General features: G+C 44.6%; 1 protein-coding gene and 2 non-coding genes across 3 annotated transcripts in view; all 3 read left to right on the plus strand.

Annotated features, from left to right (window-relative positions):
* The window catches only part of LOC139762286 (uncharacterized), an 87,113-nt gene that overhangs the window by 24,347 nt on the left and 40,801 nt on the right, over window positions 1-21,965 (plus strand). The window lies entirely within an intron of this gene.
* TRNAV-GAC (transfer RNA valine (anticodon GAC)) lies at window positions 15,396-15,467 on the plus strand. Its single transcript has one exon. It is a non-coding gene; the product is annotated as a tRNA-Val (tRNA).
* On the plus strand, window positions 16,214-16,285 carry TRNAA-GGC (transfer RNA alanine (anticodon GGC)). Its single transcript has one exon. It is a non-coding gene; the product is annotated as a tRNA-Ala (tRNA).

The raw sequence follows: 21,965 nt of genomic DNA on the forward strand, positions 1-21,965 counted from the left end.
TAGGATAAAAAGGCTGCAGATAGTTACTATGTGTAGGATAACAAGGCGGCAGATAGTAACTATGTTGTAGGATAACAAGGCTGCAGATAGTTACTATGTTGTAGGATAACAAGGCTGCAGATAGTTACTATGTTGTGGGATAACAAGGCTGCAGATAGTTACTATGTTGTAGGATAAAAAGGCTGCAGATAGTTACTATGTGTAGGATAACAAGGCTGCAGATAGTTACTATGTTGTAGGATAACAAGGCTGCAGATAGTTACTATGTTGTAGGATAACAAGGCTGCAGATAGTTACTATGTTGTGGGATAACAAGGCTGCAGATAGTTACTATGTTGTAGGATAAAAAGGCTGCAGATAGTTACTATGTGTAGGATAACAAGGCTGCAGATAGTTACTATGTTGTAGGATAACAAGGCTGCAGATAGTTACTATGTTGTAGGATAACAAGGCTGCAGATAGTTACTATGTTGTAGGATAACAAGGCTGCAGATAGTTACTATGTTGTGGGATAACGTATTTCCTTCAATTTGTTTGACGTTCAGTTACGTTGCAGTAGTGAGGCATTCTCCAACCTACAGACAACACCAATCTATGGATATGGATGAAGCTGAGGCACCTATTGTTAGGAATAGGCAGCCACGAGAGAGAGAGAGAGAGAGAGAGAGAGAGAGAGAGAGAGAGAGAGAGAGAGAGAGAGAGAGAGAGAGAGAGAGAGAGAGAGAGTAGCCTGGTGTTAGGCCCAACATAATGTGTTTGTGGATGACCATCTGAGGTGAACGTGTTTTCGTCACCATAGACGACACGTTGCCAGAACTCAGCAGGTTTATCATCATAGTGGACCACCTCCTCCATCCTCTCCTCCATATTACGCTCCTCGTTAAGGTCCGTCTGGCGAAAGAAGACGAAAGAAGAGAGAAGACAGAAGACAGAAGAAAGAAGAAAGAAGACAGAAGACAGAAGAAAGAAGAGAGAAGACAGAAGACAGAAGAAAGAAGAGAGAAGACAGAAGACAGAAGAAAGAAGAGAGAAGACAGATGACAGAAGAAAGAAGAGAGAAGACCGAAAAAAGAAGAGGGAGGAGAAAGAAGCGGATAGTAACATTGCCTCCTTCCCGCGGGCGACAGTTACGGTGAGCTGACGCAGCCAAGCTGTTCCCTCACCACCCTCGCCGCTGCACCCTACACCCCTGCGTTGCCTCCACTCAATCTTTCTCATCCAATTTTTTTTTTCATTTGTTTTATCATCCATCATCCATCTCTCGACCGCTAGGTTTGAGCAATCTCTACCCCAGCTTCCCCACCCCATTCTGGAAAACTCATTTTCCTAAGGAGTGGAGGCTGGAGTGGAGCAGTTCTCACCTGACGGGGTGGAGACCCTCACACTCTCTCTTACCTCCCCCTTACCTTGTACCGCTGAGCGTCCCTCACTCACGTTTTCACGTACTAGGACACTGATGCCACCAACTATCTCTTACCTTGTACCGCTGAGCGTCCCTCACACACGTTTTCACGTACTAGGACACTGATGCCACCAACTATCTCTTACCTCTCCCTTACCTTGGACCGCTGAGCGTCCCTCACCCACGTTTTCACGTACTAGGACACTGATGCCACCAACTATCTCTTACCTCTCCCTTACCTTGTACCGCTGAGCGTCCCTCACCCACGTTTTCACGTACTAGGACACTGATGCCACCAACTATCTCTTACCTCTCCCTTACCTTGGACCGCTGAGCGTCCCTCACCCACGTTTTCACGTACTAGGACACTGATGCCACCAATATGCCGCCCGACATACGACCCGACATACGACTAAAATCTCTCAAAACTGACTGTCCTCCCCCTTCCACGTTCGAACTCCTGTCCATCGTATTTAAGACCACTGAGATCCGTCCTACTAGGATTATTCAATTCCCTACGAACAGATACCAGTTTAAATTTTGCTTGGGCAAAGATGGTGATTTGGATAAAATCCTATCCAAACCTCTCCTTGATGAATTAGCTAAAACAAATTACCTAATCGTTCAAGACCGCTGCCCCCTTCAAGCTAGATGTACCATTATTGCCTATAATGTTGATGCATCTATCTTGACCCTCAGCCCCACGGAAATTGCTGAAGTCATCAATGGTGAAAACAATGACGTTAACATCATCACCGTATATAAACTGAATAACTCCAGATTAATAAAGATACAATGTGTTACGGAACACGTGTGTTTGTGCTCACATGTTCCGTATATAAAGTGTGTGCGTGTGTGTCTTTGTGTATGGTATTGATATTTCTTATCAGGACGAGGATTAAGGCCTCCCTCTGAGACGTCCTCCGAGCGTCAGTTCACACCAAGCATTAGGCGTAATACTTTAATTTTAATTTTATTTTGAAACCAGATGGTCATTTGTCCTTGAGCACCCCGACCCTTCTCCGAGGGAGGGGGGGGGGGGAGTAAGTTGTCATCAGCTGCGGAATATTTCGCCACCCGTACTGGACATGTCGCTGCAGGCTTACCAGAGGGAGGGTGATCTACGCAGTTGTGTAACTGTTCCTCCAACCAATCAGAATGTAACTGAAGCTCATAGCCAATCAAAATGTAAGGTTGTATAGCTAGCAGGGAACGCTTATACCCATGACACCCGCTGAGTCTCTCTCTTTCTAGCCCAGCGAGGTAAGTGGTCCACCCTTGCTGTAAGTCCTGCTGTGTTGTAAGCCTGTAAGCCCTGCTGTGCTATAAGCCCGTTATAATTATTAGTGTAATGTTATCGAAGAACTGCCTTAGAGGAAAGAGAACTCCTGGCTTGAAATCTTATCTGGAATGTTAAGTCACGTACGAATGTTACTTCATGTTTAATGTTAACTCTTATGATCAGTGTTAACGTAATGTTTCATGCTTGATTTATGTGCCTATCTTTGTACACTTGAATTCTTTCATTATAAGTAGATTTAATGTGATGCTGGTCTTTAATTCAATCCCATAACTATTATTGTGTTATCCTGAGTTGTGCAACTTGACAAATCTATAACGTCCTTGCAAGACAAGGAACAGTAGTATTTGTAACATATGTTACTGGCGACCTTGCCTGAATAAGTGTTGAATTCGTAACATATGAATTGGCGACCTCGCCAGGATATTTCTTGCCTTAACGGAATCTCTTTCCTTGATTCATTAATCATGTCGTTGATCAGTTGTGACAATACCGTTCGATCATTAAACTTAGACTTAACGCTTCACCATCAGGACCAGTGTCGTCCCAGTTGGGTAACTTACATCTCGTACCAAAGTTCAGTAAACTTGACGCGGGCAGGCATTCAAAGGGCTACGACAGCAAAGGGAGGACCAATGATTATGTAATCCCACCTGAATCTGCTACCTTGCCGGTAACTCATGAAAGTCAGGGGAAATACTCCAACAGAGTTAAGAGTTGTTTTTATTGTGGCAAGGCTGGGCACCAGGTGAGGGATTGCTGGGCTCGAGAGAAGGAGTCCAGAGACTCTACCTTTTTTTTAATATAATTGTAGGCCATTGGGTCTCTTCTTAATTTTAGGGCCAATTTAGTAAAGTAGGTGAGGCTGTTTCTGCTCTTAGGAGAGTGAGGGGTTGCGAGACTGCTGATTAATCTGTCCTTATTATAGGATCTGTTATGTGGGAACTACAATGCATTCCTGTCTAAGGGCTATGTTAGTAGATGTGGTGTACGACGAAAAGTGACCGTATTACGGGTTTCTGGTGTGCTACAGTCCCTAATGGTGGATGGCTTGGTGCCGCGAGAAGAGTCTGGAGACCGAGTCTTGCTAGACAGACTGTCTGGTCCCAAGGAAGCTCCACTAGTCAATGTGAGGGCAGAAATAGATTTCTTCACGGGCCATGATCTTGTAGGGATTGTAGATAAGTTCCTGTCTTAGACGTGGACTTCGTGTTAGGCAGTGACCTAGCGGGTGGGAAGATGAACCCAGTGCCGGTGTTGCCTACGGGCCCGGTGGAGTCCACGGAGGCAGTGCAGCTTGATGAAGAAGTACCAGAGTTAGTCTCCAACCACGATGATGCCAGGTCTATGACAGCTGGCACGGCAGGCCGTGTGCCTGAGGACATAGCCGTTGAAAAGGAGGAAGTGAAGACCAGCGAGAGGAGGCTGTATGATACACTCTCCCCTGGTATAGACTCCGTTGAAACGCAGGAAGTTAAGACTCTCCCCCCGACTGAGACCAGCGAGAGGAAGCTGTGTGATACCCTCTCCCCTGGTGTAGCCTCCGTTGAGACGGCGGACTTAAAGACTCTTCATGAGAGTGAGGCCAGCGAGAAGAGGCTCTGTGATACCCTCTCCCCTGGTGTAGACTTCGTTAAGACGGAGGAAGTTAAGTCTCTCCCTATGAGTGAGTCTAGTGAGAGGGAGTTCTGTGATACCCTCTCCCCCGGTGAAGACTCCGTTGAGACTGAGGGTTTGTCTCGCACCCATTCAAGAGAGAGGACTCTCCCTGAGGATGAAATTAGTGAGGAGAAGCTTTGTCATGCCTCCTGTGCTAGTTACGAGTCCGTACGAGATTCAGTGGGTGAGACTGAAGATTTGTCTCGCGCCCATTCAAGAGAGACTCAGGAACGGAGGACAATATGGCCTGACAAACGAACTTGTTTGAGAAGGTTTGAGGCGGGCGACGAGGTGTTGCTTCTACTACAGCAGTCAGGTCAACCCTTGGTTGTCCTTTCTAAGGGTTCTTACACCATTATCTGGAGTGTAGGAGATTCCAAATACCTTGTCTCTACCCCCGATAGGCGCAGAGGTCGGAGATTATGCCACGTCAACATGCCTAAGCCATATTTCAGTTGTGAACCTCCCCCCTTGGAACCGACGGTGCCAGTCTGCATCATCTTACGTCCAGCAGTAGCCGTGTGTGACGAAGTCGACGACGTAGCTGCGAGTGCCTCGAAGACTTGGGACCCGGGCGGAGGCGTGAGAGAACTGAAGTATTGCTTGTATATAGTTGGGTACTATAGGATGTTCACTGTAAATATTGCAACAGTCGTAACCCCTCTGACAGATTTATTGAAGAATGATATCAGATGTTGGGAATGAGCAGTGTGAGACAGTCTCTCTTATTAGTTAGGAACCCTACTTTTCAACTGGTTTATTTTGCAGGCTCCAACCAGATTAGCTGTGAATGCCGCCAGTGTTGTACAGGCTGGAAAGGTCCCCATGCAGGAGGACGGAAAGAAGGTTGAGCCCAAACATATAGACCCCACCAAGAAGAGGGAACTTTTGTTTTGCTATTTGTATTGTAGCACTTTGTGTATGTGTTCTTCAGCAATCACTAGAAGTAACCTTTGATTTCCTATTTGTATTATAACACTATATTTGCGCCCTTCAGCCAATCAATTTAGAGTGTACTGACTACCAAACCTTTCAAAATGTTCACAAGTTATGGGAACGGAGTCAGAAATTAAATAGGTGGGCCTTGTTATGTACAATTTATAGTGTACATTGTTTTCAGCACACCTCATGTGTTAACAGACTGTGTTAGCTGATTGTTTATCCCGCTCTTAAGAAAATTCCTCTTCCAGGAATTTTCTCCTTTAAGGAGGGGGGTGTTACGGAACACGTGTGTTTGTGCTCACATGTTCCGTATATAAAGTGTGTGCGTGTGTGTCTTTGTGTATGGTATTGATATTTCTTATCAGGACGAGGATTAAGGCCTCCCTCTGAGACGTCCTCCGAGCGTCAGTTCACACCAAGCATTAGGCGTAATACTTTAATTTTAATTTTATTTTGAAACCAGATGGTCATTTGTCCTTGAGCACCCCGACCCTTCTCCGAGGAGGGTGGGGGGGAGTAAGTTGTCATCAGCTGCGGAATATTTCGCCACCCGTACTGGACATGTAGCTGCAGGCTTACCAGAGGGAGGGTGATCTACGCAGTTGTGTAACTGTTCCTCCAACCAATCAGAATGTAACTGAAGCTCATAGCCAATCAAAATGTAAGGTTGTATAGCTAGCAGGGAACGCTTATACCCATGACACCCGCTGAGTCTCTCTCTTTCTAGCCCAGCGAGGTAAGTGGTCCACCCTTGCTGTAAGTCCTGCTGTGTTGTAAGCCTGTAAGCCCTGCTGTGCTATAAGCCCGTTATAATTATTAGTGTAATGTTATCGAAGAACTGCCTTAGAGGAAAGAGAACTCCTGGCTTGAAATCTTATCTGGAATGTTAAGTCACGTACGAATGTTACTTCATGTTTAATGTTAACTCTTATGATCAGTGTTAACGTAATGTTTCATGCTTGATTTATGTGCCTATCTTTGTACACTTGAATTCTTTCATTATAAGTAGATTTAATGTGATGCTGGTCTTTAATTCAATCCCATAACTATTATTGTGTGATGTCTCCATGGTTGTTTAATTTGTTTATGGATGGGGTTGTAAGGGAGGTAAATGCAAGAGTCCTGGAAAGAGGGGCAAGTATGAAGTCTGTTGGGGATGAGAGAGCTTGGGAAGTGAGTCAGTTGTTGTTCGCTGATGATACAGCGCTGGTGGCTGATTCATGTGAGAAACTGCAGAAGCTGGTGACTGAGTTTGGTAAAGTGTGTGGAAGAAGAAAGTTGAGAGTAAATGTGAATAAGAGCAAGGTTATTAGGTACAGTAGGGGTGAGGGTCAAGTCAATTGGGAGGTGAGTTTGAATGGAGAAAAACTGGAGGAAGTGAAGTGTTTTAGATATCTGGGAGTGGATCTGTCAGCGGATGGAACCATGGAAGCGGAAGTGGATCATAGGGTGGGGGAGGGGGCGAAAATTTTGGGAGCCTTGAAAAATGTGTGGAAGTCGAGAACATTATCTCGGAAAGCAAAAATGGGTATGTTTGAGGGAATAGTGGTTCCAACAATGTTGTATGGTTGCGAGGCGTGGGCTATGGATAGAGATGTGCGCAGGAGGATGGATGTGCTGGAAATGAGATGTTTGAGGACAATGTGTGGTGTGAGGTGGTTTGATCGAGTAAGTAACGTAAGGGTAAGAGAGATGTGTGGAAATAAAAAGAGCGTGGTTGAGAGAGCAGAAGAGGGTGTTTTGAAATGGTTTGGGCACATGGAGAGAATGAGTGAGGAGAGATTGACCAAGAGGATATATGTGTCGGAGGTGGAGGGAACGAGGAGAAGAGGGAGACCAAATTGGAGGTGGAAAGATGGAGTGAAAAAGATTTTGTGTGATCGGGGCCTGAACATGCAGGAGGGTGAAAGGAGGGCAAGAAATAGATTGAATTGGAGTCATGTGGTATACAGGGGTTGACGTGCTGTCAGTGGATTGAAGCAAGGCATGTGAAGCGTCTGGGGTAAACCATGGAAAGCTGTGTAGATATGTATATTTGCGTGTGTGGACGTGTGTATGTACATGTGTATGGGGGGGGGGGGGGTTGGGCCATTTCTTTCGTCTGTTTCCTTGCGCTACCTCGCAAACGCGGGAGACAGCGACAAAGTATAAAAAAAAAAAAAAAAAAAAAAAAAACTATTATTGTGTTATCCTGAGTTGTGCAACTTGACAAATCTATAACGTCCTTGCAAGACAAGGAACAGTAGTATTTGTAACATATGTTACTGGCGACCTTGCCTGAATAAGTGTTGAATTCGTAACAAATGTTCAAACCCGACCGAGGCCGATCGCCTGCTCTCCCGAGGAATCCTGTTCCCCATGATCTCTATGCCAGCAAAATACCTGAAAAAAGATGAATATATCGACGTTCAACAATGTTACAAATGTCTGCAAACCTGTAGTCAATGCGCGGAAACTGGTTATGGTTTTCGTGAGTGCAAGGCTCAGGCAGCGAAGTGTGTTAACTGTAAAGGTGAACACGTCGCTGTATCTGGGCTGTACCCACGTAAGATGGAGCAACTCCGCGCAGTGCGTCAGGCACAAAAAACCAACTCACCTCCTTCCACAAACCCTCACCTCTACGCAACAGTTGCTGCTGCTCCTTCCCCTGCCACCCAAGCTTCTCCTTTCCCGACTACCAATTCTTCAGACCTCCTCACCCTACAAGGTAGGATGCATGCGTCTTACCTAAAAGTGTTGTTCCTGAGCAAGGAAGATAAGTCGGAATTCATCAGAATCTTTGATTTGCTGCTTGCTCATAACAACCTACCCAACGTACGAACTCCACCTGAACTCCTCACCTCCCTCGCCAACAACCATCCCTCTCCGACCCCTGTCTCGTCTGCCTCCCTGACCCCTAACGATAATGTTGCCCAGGACACCCCCAGTAACACTTCCAACTCTCCCCCAACAACACAACCTGTCACCCTCCCAACTTCCAATACCCCCTCCGCACCCCCTAACACAACTCCATCCACAACCCCCCCAACCCAACACCAACAATCCTACTGTCTCTCCAAATACCAATTCCTCTCCCGCCCCCACCGTCCCAACTTCCACCACCACGACAGTCTCCCCCTGAACCTCAACTCATCCATTCCCCCCTCCCCCTTCCCCATCCCTCCGTCCAACGACTAACCCTCCCAGAGGAGCCCCAGCACCTGATCCTGCCGACACACCAGACAACCCACCAACGGTCAACCTCGACCTTGAAATTGTCGACAATGACCCTCTCCCCTCCCCTCTCCCCTCGCCTGACCCCTCACCAGATAGATCCCGACCCAAGACTAGAAACATGATACAAGTGAAACTCTCAAACGGTGCGTCAACGGCCTTCATCGACAACTGACACAGAAGGCCAATAAACTTCCATAAGTCGTAAAATGCTAAAAATCTTACAATTTAACGTGCGCAGCTCTCACAATGGCCGTCATCTGATTGCCACTCTCCTCGAAGAGAAAAAACCCGATGTTGTGATACTTAACATCACATGTATCACCAACGGATATAAAATTAGACATTACGGGTATACATCACGACAGTCTCCAGACAGTAGACACGAGGGAGTCGCCATTCTCATACGCAACACCATCGAACACGAATACCTCGCCACCTCATGGCAATACGAACACTTTCTAGCAGTTAAGATAAACACAATACATGGCTTCATTATCTTCTGCACCGTACACCCAGGCGACCCCAGGCCGCTCACACAGGCGACCCCAGGCCACACACCTCAGGCCGCATACCCAGGCGACTCAAGGCCGCACACCCAGGCCGCACACACAGGCGACCCCAGGCCGCACACACTGGCGACCCCAGGCCGCACACACAGGTGACCCCAGGCCGCACACCTCAGGCCGCATACCCAGGCGACTCAAGGCCGCACACCCAGGCCGCACACACAGGCGACCCCAGGCCGCACACACTGGCGACCCCAGGTCGCACACACAGGCGACCCCAGGCCGTACACCCAGGCCGCATAACCAGGCGACCCCAGGCCGCACACTCAGTCCGCATACCCAGGCGACCCCAGGCCGCACACACAGGCGACCCCAGGCCGCACACCCAGGCCGCATAACCAGGCAACCCCAGGCCGCACACTCAGTCCGCATACCCAGGCGACCCCAGGCCGCACACCCAGGCCGCACACCCAGACTACACACACAGGCGAACCCAGGCCGCACACCCAGGCCGCAAACCCAGGCGACCCCAGGCCGCACATTCAGGCCGCACACACAGGCCGCACACCCAGGCCGCACACCCAGGCGACCCCAGGCCGCACACCCAGGCCACACACACAGGCCGCACACCAAGGCTGCACACCCAGGCGACCCCAGGTCGCACATCCAAGCCGCACACACAGGCGACTCCAGGCCGCACACCCAGGTCGCATACCCAGGTGACCCCAGGCCGGACTCCCAGGCCGCACATACAGGCGACCACAGGCCGCACACCCAGGCCGTACACCCAGTGTACACATAGCAGGCAAACTACAGTATCATCTTAAGATGTGGAAATAAAACTATCAAGGCAGGAGAAGGATTTAGGTGTCATCATTAGTAGAGATGTAAAGCCAAGACAACAGTGTATTAATGTACGTAATAAGACTAACAGACAACTTGGTGTCATGTGTTAGTAGCAAGAATGAACAGGTAATATTACAGCTATAGTTAGTCACACACCACTTACATTATGACGTACAATATTGATCACTGTATTACAGTATGCATATCATTTCCTGGATACCAGGCATTAGAATCCTTCCAAATGAACACATTAAGATCATGAGAGTTTCTTTCTCTCACAGGTGGCAGGCAGGGTTAGTTATGTAAGAGGTATGTTTACTGATGTAATCTGTACCTTTACCTGGAATATCATCAACTTCTCATATCGTTACTGTAATACGTATAAACTTAGGTCAGTACAGCATATTGTCAAAGAACAACACTATTAGTCATGAAAAAGTAGATCTATCTATCCTCCTCTGACCTTTAATTTCTATGAACAAATTTCATTATATATAGATAATGGAAGAGCCAATTGGAGTCAAAGTAAATGTAATGATTCATTGATCATTTCCATTCATGGTAAAGACAGGTAGGGATTTTATGACTACATGAGACAAAGAGAAACTGTTACTAAGGTTGGAGTATCTGGCAATTATTTCAGATAATCGTAAAAAAATGAAAGAATTAATAAACATTCTTTTTCTTTTGTCTTATTTTTTCATATTTGAAATATTTCATTCATTGATTTCAATCAGATTCGGTAAAAGTTGTGATGATTCAACATTGTGTTTGTAAAACGTCCACTGTGGATCTTCCTCCGTTCCTGAAATACTAAGATAACGACCTTGTGGACGCCGACCACAACACGTCAACATCCCAGTCACAACCCCACGTGGTCACGCTGGCCTCAACCAGTCACAACCCCACGTGGTCACGCTGGCCTCAACCAGTCACAAACCCCACGTGGTCACGCTGGCCTCAACCAGTCACAACCCCACGTGGTCACGCTGGCCTCAACCAGTCACAAACCCCACGTTGTCACGCTGGCCTCAACCAGTCACAAACCCCACGTGGTCACGCTGGCCTCAACCAGTCACAAACCCCACGTGGTCACGCTAGCCTCAACAAGTCACAACCCCACGTGGTCACGCTAGCCTCAACCAGTCACAACCCCACGTGGTCACGCTGGCCTCAACCAGTCACAACCCCACGTGGTCACGCTGGCCTCAACCAGTCACAACCCCACGTGGTCACGCTGGCCTCAACAAGTCACAAACCCCACGTGGTCACGCTGGCCTCAACCAGTCACAACCCCACGTGGTCACGCTGGCCTCAACCAGTCACAACCCCACGTGGTCACGTTGGCCTCAACCAGTCACAACCCCACGTGGTCACGCTGGCCTCAACCAGTCACAAACCCCACGTGGTCACGCTAGCCTCAACAAGTCACAACCCCACGTGGTCACGCTAGCCTCAACCAGTCACAACCCCACGTGGTCACGCTGGCCTCAACCAGTCACAACCCCACGTGGTCACGCTGGCCTCAACCAGTCACAACCCCACGTGGTCACGCTAGCCTCAACCAGTCACAAGCCCCACGTGATCACGCTGGCCTTAACCAGTCACAACCCCACGTGGTCACGCTGGCCTCAACCAGTCACAAGCCCCACGTGGTCACGCTGGCCTCAACCAGTCACAAGCCCCAAGTGGTCACGCTGGGCTTAGCCAGTCACAAGCCCCACGTAGTCACGCTGGCCTTAACCAGTCACAACCCCACGTGGTCACGCTGGCCTCAACCAGTCACAAGCCCCACGTGATCACGCTGGCCTTAACCAGTCACAACCCCACGTGGTCACGCTGGCCTCAACCAGTCACAAGCCCCACGTGGTCACGCTGGCCTCAACCAGTCACAAGCCCCAAGTGGTCACGCTGGGCTTAGCCAGTCACAACCCCACGTGGTCACGCTGGCCTCAACCAGTCACAAGCCCCACGTGGTCACGCTGGCCTCAACCAGTCACAAGCCCCAAGTGGTCACGCTGGGCTTAGCCAGTCACAACCCCACGTGGTCACGCTGGCCTCAACCAGTCACAAGCCCCACGTGGTCACGCTGGCCTCAACCAGTCACAAGCCCCAAGTGGTCACGCTGGCCTCAACCAGTCACAAGCCCCAAGTGGTCACGTTGGCCTCAACCAGTCACAAGCCCCACGTGATCACTCTGGCCTTAACCAGTCACAACCCCACGTGGTCACGCTGGCTTCAACCAGTCACAAGCCCTAAGTGGTCACGCTGGCCTCAACCAGTCACAAGCCTCTCGTGGTCACGCTGAACTCAACCAGTCACAAGCCCCACGTGGTCACGCTGGCTTCAACCAGTCACAAGCCCCACGTGATCACGCTGAGCTCAGACAGTCACAAGACCTACGTGGTCTCCCTGTCCTCAACAAGTCACAAGCCTCTCGTGGTCACGCTGAACTCAACCAGTCACAAGCCCCACGTGGTCACGCTGGCCTCAACCAGTCACAAGCCCCACGTGATCACGCTGAGCTCAGACAGTCACAAGCCCTACGTGGTCTCCCTGTCCTCAACAAGTCACAAGCCCCACGTGGTCACGCTGGCCTCAACCAGTCACAAGCCCCACATGGTCACGCTGGCCTCAACCAGTCACAAGCCCCACATGGTCACTCTAGCCTCAACCAGTCACAACCCCACATGGTCACGCTGAACTCAACCAGTCACAACCCCACATGGTCACGCTGGCCTCAACCAGTCACAGCCCCACATGGTCACGCTGACCTCAACTAGTCACAAGCCCCACATGGTCACGCTGGCCTCAACCAGTCACAAACCCCACGTGGTCACACTGGCCACAACCGTTCTATATCAACTGTCACCTACCACCAATTATTGTATCAGATGGGCAATGCCTGGAAGACGACAGCGATGTGCTTTCAGAGTATATTTTCACAGAAACTACATAGTAAAAATAATTTTGTAGTTATAGCTTTAGAATAATTTAAAAAAGACAAAGTTACATGAAGCATAAAAACGGCCTTAAAAAAGGAGAGTTGCAAGTGTAGCAGGAGCAGCAGGTGGAGAAGATCTTGGTCAAGATGTTATAACCGGCAGGTCATGATGCGGCCCATCATCTACAAGTGGTACACACACCATCCCTAGACCACACTTACACTACACTTGACCCAGCCTTGTGGCACCCGCGCCAGCCAGGTACTCACTGGCAGTCAACATTATATCCTGACAACAAACTTGGACCTACAACTAAACACAACTTATAAATAATAATCCAGCTGGCTAGATTGACAACCATCATGGCGGACCGCCAGACATCTGTATATCTCAATCTTTCCTTCATTTATTCTCCAACTTTTTCATGTCATATCCCAACTCCTCTGTTCATCAACATCTTTACGTCATCTCTACACAGTAAGAGTGTATGTGGCACTCAATCTCTCTTGGTATTTCTTCACACAAATCTCTTTTCCAAGTTCACTTCCTCTCGCCATTCTCTTCTCCCCGACATTGTTTCCTCTTTTTCGAAAACCTCTTCAGATCTTCACTGTCGTCTCCACTGTCGCCTCCAGCAGCCCCTTTCAGCACATTTACATCCAAAAGTCCTTCTTTTACACGTCTTTCAATTAACATGTAATCCAGTCATGCCCACTGGCCATCTCTCCTACTCACATACATATATTTATGTATATCACATTTTACAAACCAGGTATTCCCAACACCAGTCCTTTACACACACACAACACAAGTTGTTCACCATTTCCATGCGCCTCAGTTATACCTTCCACTGCCACATTACTTACCTACGCATTTAAATCACCATCACTAATACCTGGTCTCTTACATCATAACTGCTGACACACTCACTCACTTGCTCCCAAAATACTTCCTCTGTTCTTGACTCTAACTCGCTACCTCGCTAAGTGCCATTTGACCTGACCTAATGGGGCAGGACAATGGTCATTATCTTCACTACTCTCTGGACACCTCTGGTCCTTGGCCTCAGCCACTACACTCTCCACTTCAATACTATCTCACTAAACTCTTAAAATCACTGATCTTTGACCCAACGCTTTCAGATAATGTCAAAATCCTAATTCATCGTCAAGATCTTCACTATAACGTTGGATGAACATACTGAATGTTGGAGATTCGAACCCATGACCTTGATCTTTGAGACTCAGGGTCGGTGATAATGTGTACCACACCTGCCAGTGAATTCCAATACTTAGTCACCTAAATATTAAGACCACAAATGTACATACCGAACTGTAGACAAAAATATGGTCAACGAAAGATATTTCATATATGTGGTTTTAAAACTGATAAGATCAGGAAATAAGATTTAATCATTATCATTATCGGACGATTATAATTCTCAACAAGACATGCTAGGTACACAATATATTTCCTACTAACCTACACGTGAAGTGACAATCCATACCATATCTAACTTCCCACTTGATAACCAGCATATTGTATCCTTCAGTAGCAGATATACTATACTTAATGATAATAATAATCATAATGATTACAATAATGATAATATTGATACTAATGATAATAATATTGATAATAATAATGATAATGATGATGATGATAACAATGATACATAATAATAATGATGCTAATAATGATGATAATGATAATAATGATAATGATAATAATGATAATGATAACAATGATGATAATAATAATAATAATAATAATAATAATAATGATAATAATGATAATAATAAAGTAATAATGATAATAATAATAGTAATAATAATAGTAATAATAATAATAATAATAATAATAATAATAATAATAATAATAATAATAATAATGATAATAACAGAAATATTAATAATGATGACAATGATAATGACAAAATGATAATAATGATAATAGTAATAATGATAATAATAATAATAATAATAATAATAATAATAATAATAATGATAATAATAATAATAATAATAATAATAATAATAATAATAATGATAATAATAATAATAATTATCATTATTATTATATATATATATATATATATATATATATATATATATATATATATATATATATATATGTATATATATATATATATATATATATATATATATATATATATATATATATATATATATCAATGTGTTCAGATGTATAGGTATGTATATTTGCGTGTGTGTACGAGTATGTATGTACATGTGTATGTGGGTGGGTTGGGCCATTCTTTCGTCTGTTTTCTTGCGTTACCTCGCTAACGCGGGAGACAACGACAAAGCAATATATATATATATATATATATATATATATATATATATATATATATATGTATATATATATATATATATATATATATATATATATATATATATATATATATATATCCTTCAGTATGTTTACTTTCGATACAGAGGAACAAAAGAAGGAGCCAAACAAGTAAATTTCGTCAAAGACATCTCTCTTTTCTTAACGCTGCCTCGCAAAGATTTTCATTAATTCAAATTGAAGAAACAGACGTATTTTCTATTGTCTGGTTAGCTCAGTGGTAGAGCGTGAGTCTGACACACTCAAGGTCGTGGGTTCGAGACCCACACCAGACATAATTTTTGTCTTTATCTTTTTTCATTTTGTCCGCATCACATGTGTGCAACATTCAGTATGTTCGTCCAACGTTATAGTGAAGATCTTCACAATGAATTGAGGTTTTCGACCTTATCTGAAAGGGTCAGGTCCACCAAGACGTCCTTGAAATCTTCCAGAAGCTTCTAGCGATCCTCCTCCAACTGCTGGGCACATTAGAGTTAACATGGGCCGGACATCGGTGGTGGAACGACTTAATCTGCTTCCGGTAGTTAGCAGGGATGATAATGAGGGCTCTGACCTCATACCAGGTCAGCTTAGTTCCAGTCTGTTACGTAGTTCCAGTCTATTGCTTAGTTCCAGTCTGTTACTTAGTTCCAGTCTATTGCCTAGTTCCAGTCTATTGTCTAGATCCAGTCTGTTGCTCAGTTCCAGTCTATTGCTTAGTTTCAGTTTATTGTTTAGTGCCAGTCTATTGCTTAGATCCAGTCTATTGCTTAGTTTCAGTCTATTGTTTAGTGCCAGTCTATTGCTTAGTTCCAGTCTATTGCTTAGTTCCAGTCTATTGCTTAGTTCCAGTCTATTGCAACGACAATAAAAAAGTAAAACTCATTTCTTCGTGGAAAATTGAGAGGAAAACACGACAGCAACATGGAGATTTATCCTGTGGTTATTTTGCCGGCTAGTCGGCAACGGTCGGTCAAACACTATTTTGCCGTGGTAATCTCAATGCTTCATATAATACTATGTCACAAAATATGTTCTTGGAGGCGTAGCTCAGTGGTAGAGCACTCGCTTGGCATGCGAGAGGACCCGGGTTCAAACCCCGGCGCCTCCATTTTTTATTTGGGAAATTCATTGCTTTCAGTCTTGTATATATATATATATATATATATATATATATATATATATATATATATATATATATATATATATATATATATATATCGTCCGATCAGGGAAGTTAAGCAACGTTGGGTCTGGTTAGTACTTGGATGGGTGACCGTCTGGGAACACCAGATGCTGTTATCCCTGGGGACAGGGAAGAAAGAATACTTCCCACGTATTCCCTGCGTGGCGTACAAGGCGACTAAAAGGGGAGGGAACGGGAGGCTGGAAGATAAAGATATTGTAAAGATGTAGCGAATATAAGGCTGCACTGATGATACGGATATCGCCGAAGCAAGTAGTAATGAAGATTAAGGTGCGCTGAAAATTATTTTGTAGTAAAGATGAATATATAGGCTGAAATTATTCTTTAGTGAAGATATATGTATATGCTGAAATTCTGTATTGAACACCATGGAGTAATGATAATGATGAGAGTGTACTGACGATGAGGGTTTAGTTAAAGTAGTGACAATTGCCTTTGCAATGATAATAAGGGGGTAACACAATGAGGAACACAAACTTTCCAAAGCTACGTTCAAGTCAGACTTTGAACTAAGTTCGGTAAACAGAAAGATGATGTTAAGATGAGAGTGTAGTGAGGAAGAGTATAGTGATGATAAGGATACTGTCAAGATAGGTTGTAGTGAAGAAAAGAATGTAGTGAAGATACGAATGTAGTAGAGATAAGGGTTATTAAAGATTAAAGTTTATTCAAAATAATTATGTAGTGAAGATAAGAACTATTTTTAGTTAACATCAGGGAGTACAATGGTGATGGTATGGTAGAAATAACGGTGTAGTGAAGAAGAGGGTATAGTGAAGATATAATTTATTGAAAACACGCTTGTAGTGAAGATGATGTTGTAGTTTGTGAATATGATGTAGTGAACTTAACCTTATTGACCTGATCCCCCAAATCCTCCAAGCTACGTTCAAGGGCGGATCCAAAGCCGACCGAAAAGGCTATTTCTCTGTGTATTGTTAGTGGTGGTGGTGTGTGTAGGTGTGGGTAATGATCTATTTGCACTGTATTAGGAGGGAGTTTTACACTCGTGGGGCTTCATGTAAAGACGTTGTTTGTGTGAGCGGGTAAAATCTAAAGCCTTCCTTGAAACCAGCTTAGTCAAGATAAGGTCATATGAAGATGAGGTTGTAGTGAAGATTATAATGAGCCTTGCATAGTGAAGATAAAGGGATTAAGGAGAGGAGATGTAGTAAAGAAGATTATAGTGAACACAAAAGGATTCAAGCTAGGTGCAGGGTCGACCTATGGGCTTGAACTTACATTTTAGGTCAAAGGCATCACCAGTACACCCTGGCCAGCATTAAAGTTTATCCGTACACACACACACACACACACACACACACACACACACACACACATTTGGTGAAATCTTGTTTCCTCACATTAAATGTTATCCCAGATGTCCAAAATTCTTCTGTCTGCTCTTTCATTTTCTATGTTTTCCACTTGACTTTCTTCAGTCGAAGTGATTTCCCGTTCATGTTTTAGATTAAACTATATTTTTCAATTGACCAATTCCCTCTCCCATCTCATCATGACGCTTCTTATTGTTCTTTGATTTGAATCCTCAGTTTTCACCTCTCCTTCAACATGATAACCTCTGAATCTGTGAGTGTGTCATTACCTATTTTTACTCTAGAACATTCCGTACTATTATACAACTTGTAAGATTTATGTATGGTGTGTGCCTTAACCATGACCTCATTCTTCTTATTCCATTCATCAACCACTCTTATATAAACTTTAAAATTACTTCTCTGAATATATTTGAACAATATTGCCCTAATTTCATGCTATGTTCTCTAGGTTTGTTTGTTTGTTTGTGTGTGTGTGTGTGTGTGTGTGTGTGTGTGTGTGTGTGTGTTCTCAGAAAGTAACTGTGTACTATTCAACAATGATTTCCCAAAAGCCATTTACCTCATATCCTTTTATTTCGATGCTTGAAAATGGCTAAATTTTCGTCAAAGTGTTTTTTGTCTTATTAGTATTTATAATGATTTATTGATTCAAAAAGTATTGGTATTTCGAAACTATCTAGATCCTTCAACATCTCTAGCCATCTTCACTACACTCTCAACACCATTGGCCATCTTGACTATTTCTTCGACACCTTTAGATTTCATCAAATAATTATCGCAGCAAAACTAAATAAATCCGTCTACATATCCGGATTTGTATGGGATTTAATCTGGATAGATCTGGTTATGTGACGTCACATAACCCAGGGGTATATAAGGCCGGCGGCGAGAGAAGTGTAATCATTTGAGGATGGGACTCCGTACCGACAACATCTCCTCTCACACTCTCCGGCAAGAAGAAAATTTGGTAAGTGCACCTCAGGCCGGAATCAAAATGAGTGTTCCAGTTGTAAAGTTGACCCAGAAGGATGTAAATGACCTGGTGGTCATGAGAGAGGTGGGTCGGGGAGGCAACGCCAAGATTGAAACGGTGTTGTTCCGTGGATCGTGTTGCGTCATCAAAAGCCTTCTGGACGGAGTGAGTTGGAAAAGTCTTATGGATGAAGCCGACATTCACAGGAGACTGGCTGGGGCTGGAGGAGCCCCTCTCCTTCGAGCAGTGTGCCGCAACCCCCCAATGATCATCTTAAGCCACACTGGCCAGCCTTATGATAAATTCATGAGAACATGTCGGTCGGACGAGGAACTGGTCGAGTCCGCCATCATGGTCGCTCGTCGGCTGATGGAAATCCATAAGAAAAACATTGTCCATAATGACGTCAAGGTCGAGAATGTGACCGTGACGATGGGTGAGAAGCCAGAGTTTCACATCATCGACTTTGGCTTGAGCGTTAAGAAGGGAAGCTGCGTTGAGTACAATGTTCCTGACCTGTGGTTGGCCCCTGAGGTCAGGGAGCGGAAGCCGGTCTCCCCAGCCAGTGACGTCTTCTCTTCTGGGCATCTAATGAGGCACGTGTCCATCCTGGTCAGGAAGCAGGGTGTGCGGGAAAGCCTCCAGGATCTTTACCACACAGCGACCCACAGCGACCCCTCAGAGAGACCAGCTCTGCCACTTATTATTGGTGAGCTGAAGAAGGTGATGAGGTCAGTCCGCCGGAGGCGTACCAGAGGAGGGGGCCAACGGAACCAGAGGAAGGGCAGGAAATGAGGTGCCCTTCCTCAACTATTTACCTCACAATAAGAACTTTGTTTTAGAGGAAATTATTATTTTTACATAGCTTAAAACGGAATAGACTTTTATTTTAGAGGAAATTAAAATATTTATTTAAAACGGGAAAAAATTATGGAACTCGACATGCAACCACCTCCTCGTGGTGAGTTCTGGGTGATAAGAGATCAAACATCTCTTATCAGCTAAGAGTTGCATACAAAGGTATTTCTTGATAAGTTAAAGACAACTGGATAATGTTCTTATGATCTTAAATGTTCTTAGAGTCTGGCTAGTGTTATCTTGGAGGTCTTCTATCCCCTACAGCTCGGGCTGGACCCAGACTGTATCATGGACAACGATAAAGCATCTTAGACTAGCTATCATGGACAGCGATAAATGATTTAGCCTAACCATTATGGACAACGATAAGTGATCTTAGCCTAACCATCATGGACAACGCTAAATTATCTTAGCCTAACCATTATGGACAACGATAAATGATCTTAGCCTAGCCATCAAGGCCCATTTTCAGTCGTCCATCATAAATTTGCATGTTATTCTAATATCATTAGTAGTTTTAACCTTATAAAAGACTGACGTGTCCCAAGCATTTTCAAATGGCATTTGTACTGCTTAACTCTCGATGTTAGTGAAAACATGTGAGATAACCACGACTGAGCAGCTTTCCTGTGTGCTGTGAATTTATTACCTTCCTTTTTCCTCTCTCTCTCTGTCCCCCTCTCTCTCTCTCTCTCTCTCTCTCTCTCTCTCTCTCTCTCTCTCTCTCTCTCTCTCTCTCTCTCTCTCTCTCTCTCTCTCTCTCTCTCTCTCTCTATCAAAATATTCGAAATTATGAAATTCAATGTAGCCAAACTTCTGAGTTTCTTGTTTGTCTTGTAAAGTGGATCGTAGGGTTTTGTTGATATATATATACATGGGCTATGGATAGAGTTGTGCGCAGGAGGATGGACGTGCTGGAAATGAGATGTTTGAGGAAAATGTGTGGTGTGAGGTGGTTTGATCGAGTAAGTAACGTAAGGGTAAGAGAGATGTGTGGAAATAAAAAGAGCGTGGTTGAGAGAGCAGAAGAGGGTGTTTTGAAATGGTTTGGGCACATGGAGAGAATGAGTGAGGAAAGATTGACCAAGAGGATATATGTGTCGGAGGTGGAGGGAACGAGGAGAAGAGGGAGACCAAATTGGAGGTGGAAAGATGGAGTGAAAAAGATTTTGTGTGATCGGGGCCTGAACATGCAGGAGGGTGAAAGGAGGGCAAGGAATAGAGTGAATTGGAGCGATGTGGTATACAGGGGTTGACGTGCTGTCAGTGGATTGAATCAAGGCATGTGAAGCGTCTGGGGTAAACCATGGAAAGCTGTGTAGGTATGTATATTTGCGTGTGTGGACGTGTGTATGTACATGTGTATGGGGGGGGGGTTGGGCCATTTCTTTCGTCTGTTTCCTTGCGCTACCTCGCAAATGCGGGAGACAGCGACAAAGTATAAAAAAAAAAAAAAAAAAAAAAAAAATATATATATATATATATATATATATATATATATATATATATATATATATATATATATATATATATATATATACTCTATCTATCTATTTTGCTTTGTCGCTGTCTCCAGCGTTAGCGAGGTAGCGCAAGGAAAAAGACGAAAGAATGGCCCAACCCACCCATATACACATGTGTATACATATACGTCAACACACAGCACATATACATACTTATACATCTCAATGTATACATATATATACACACACAGACATATACATGTATACCCATGTACATAATTCATACTGTCTGCCTTTATTCATTCCCATCGCCACCCCGCCACACATGGAATAACAACACCCTCCCCCCTCATGTGTGCGAGGTAGCGCTAGGAAAAGACACCAAAAGCCCCATTCGTTCACACTCAGTCTCTAGCTGTCATGTAATAATGCACCGAAACCACAGCTCCCTTTCCATATCCAGGCCCCACACAACTTTCCATGGTTTACCCCAGACGCTTCACATGCCCTGTTTCAATCCACTGACAGCACGTCGACCCCGGTATACCACATCGTTCCAATTCACTCTATTCCCTGCACGCCTTTCACCCTCCTGCATGTTCAGTCCCCGATCACTCAAAATCTTTTTCACTCCATCTTTCTACCTCCAATTTGGTCTCCCACTTCTAGTCGTTCCCTCCACCTCTGACATATATATCCTCTTGGTCAATTTTTCCTCACTCATTCTCTCCATGTGATCAAACCATTTCAAAACACCCTCTTCTGCACTCTCAACCACACTCTTTTTATTTCCACACATCTCTCTTACCCTTACATAACTTACTCGATCAAACCACCTCACACCACATATTGTCCTCAAACATCTCATTTCCAGCACATCCACCCTCCTGCGCACAACTCTATCCATACCCCACGCCTCGCAACCATACGACATTGTTGGAACCACTATT

Source organism: Panulirus ornatus, chromosome 43 (genome assembly GCF_036320965.1).
Source record: "Panulirus ornatus isolate Po-2019 chromosome 43, ASM3632096v1, whole genome shotgun sequence".
Classification (NCBI taxonomy): domain Eukaryota; kingdom Metazoa; phylum Arthropoda; class Malacostraca; order Decapoda; family Palinuridae; genus Panulirus; species Panulirus ornatus.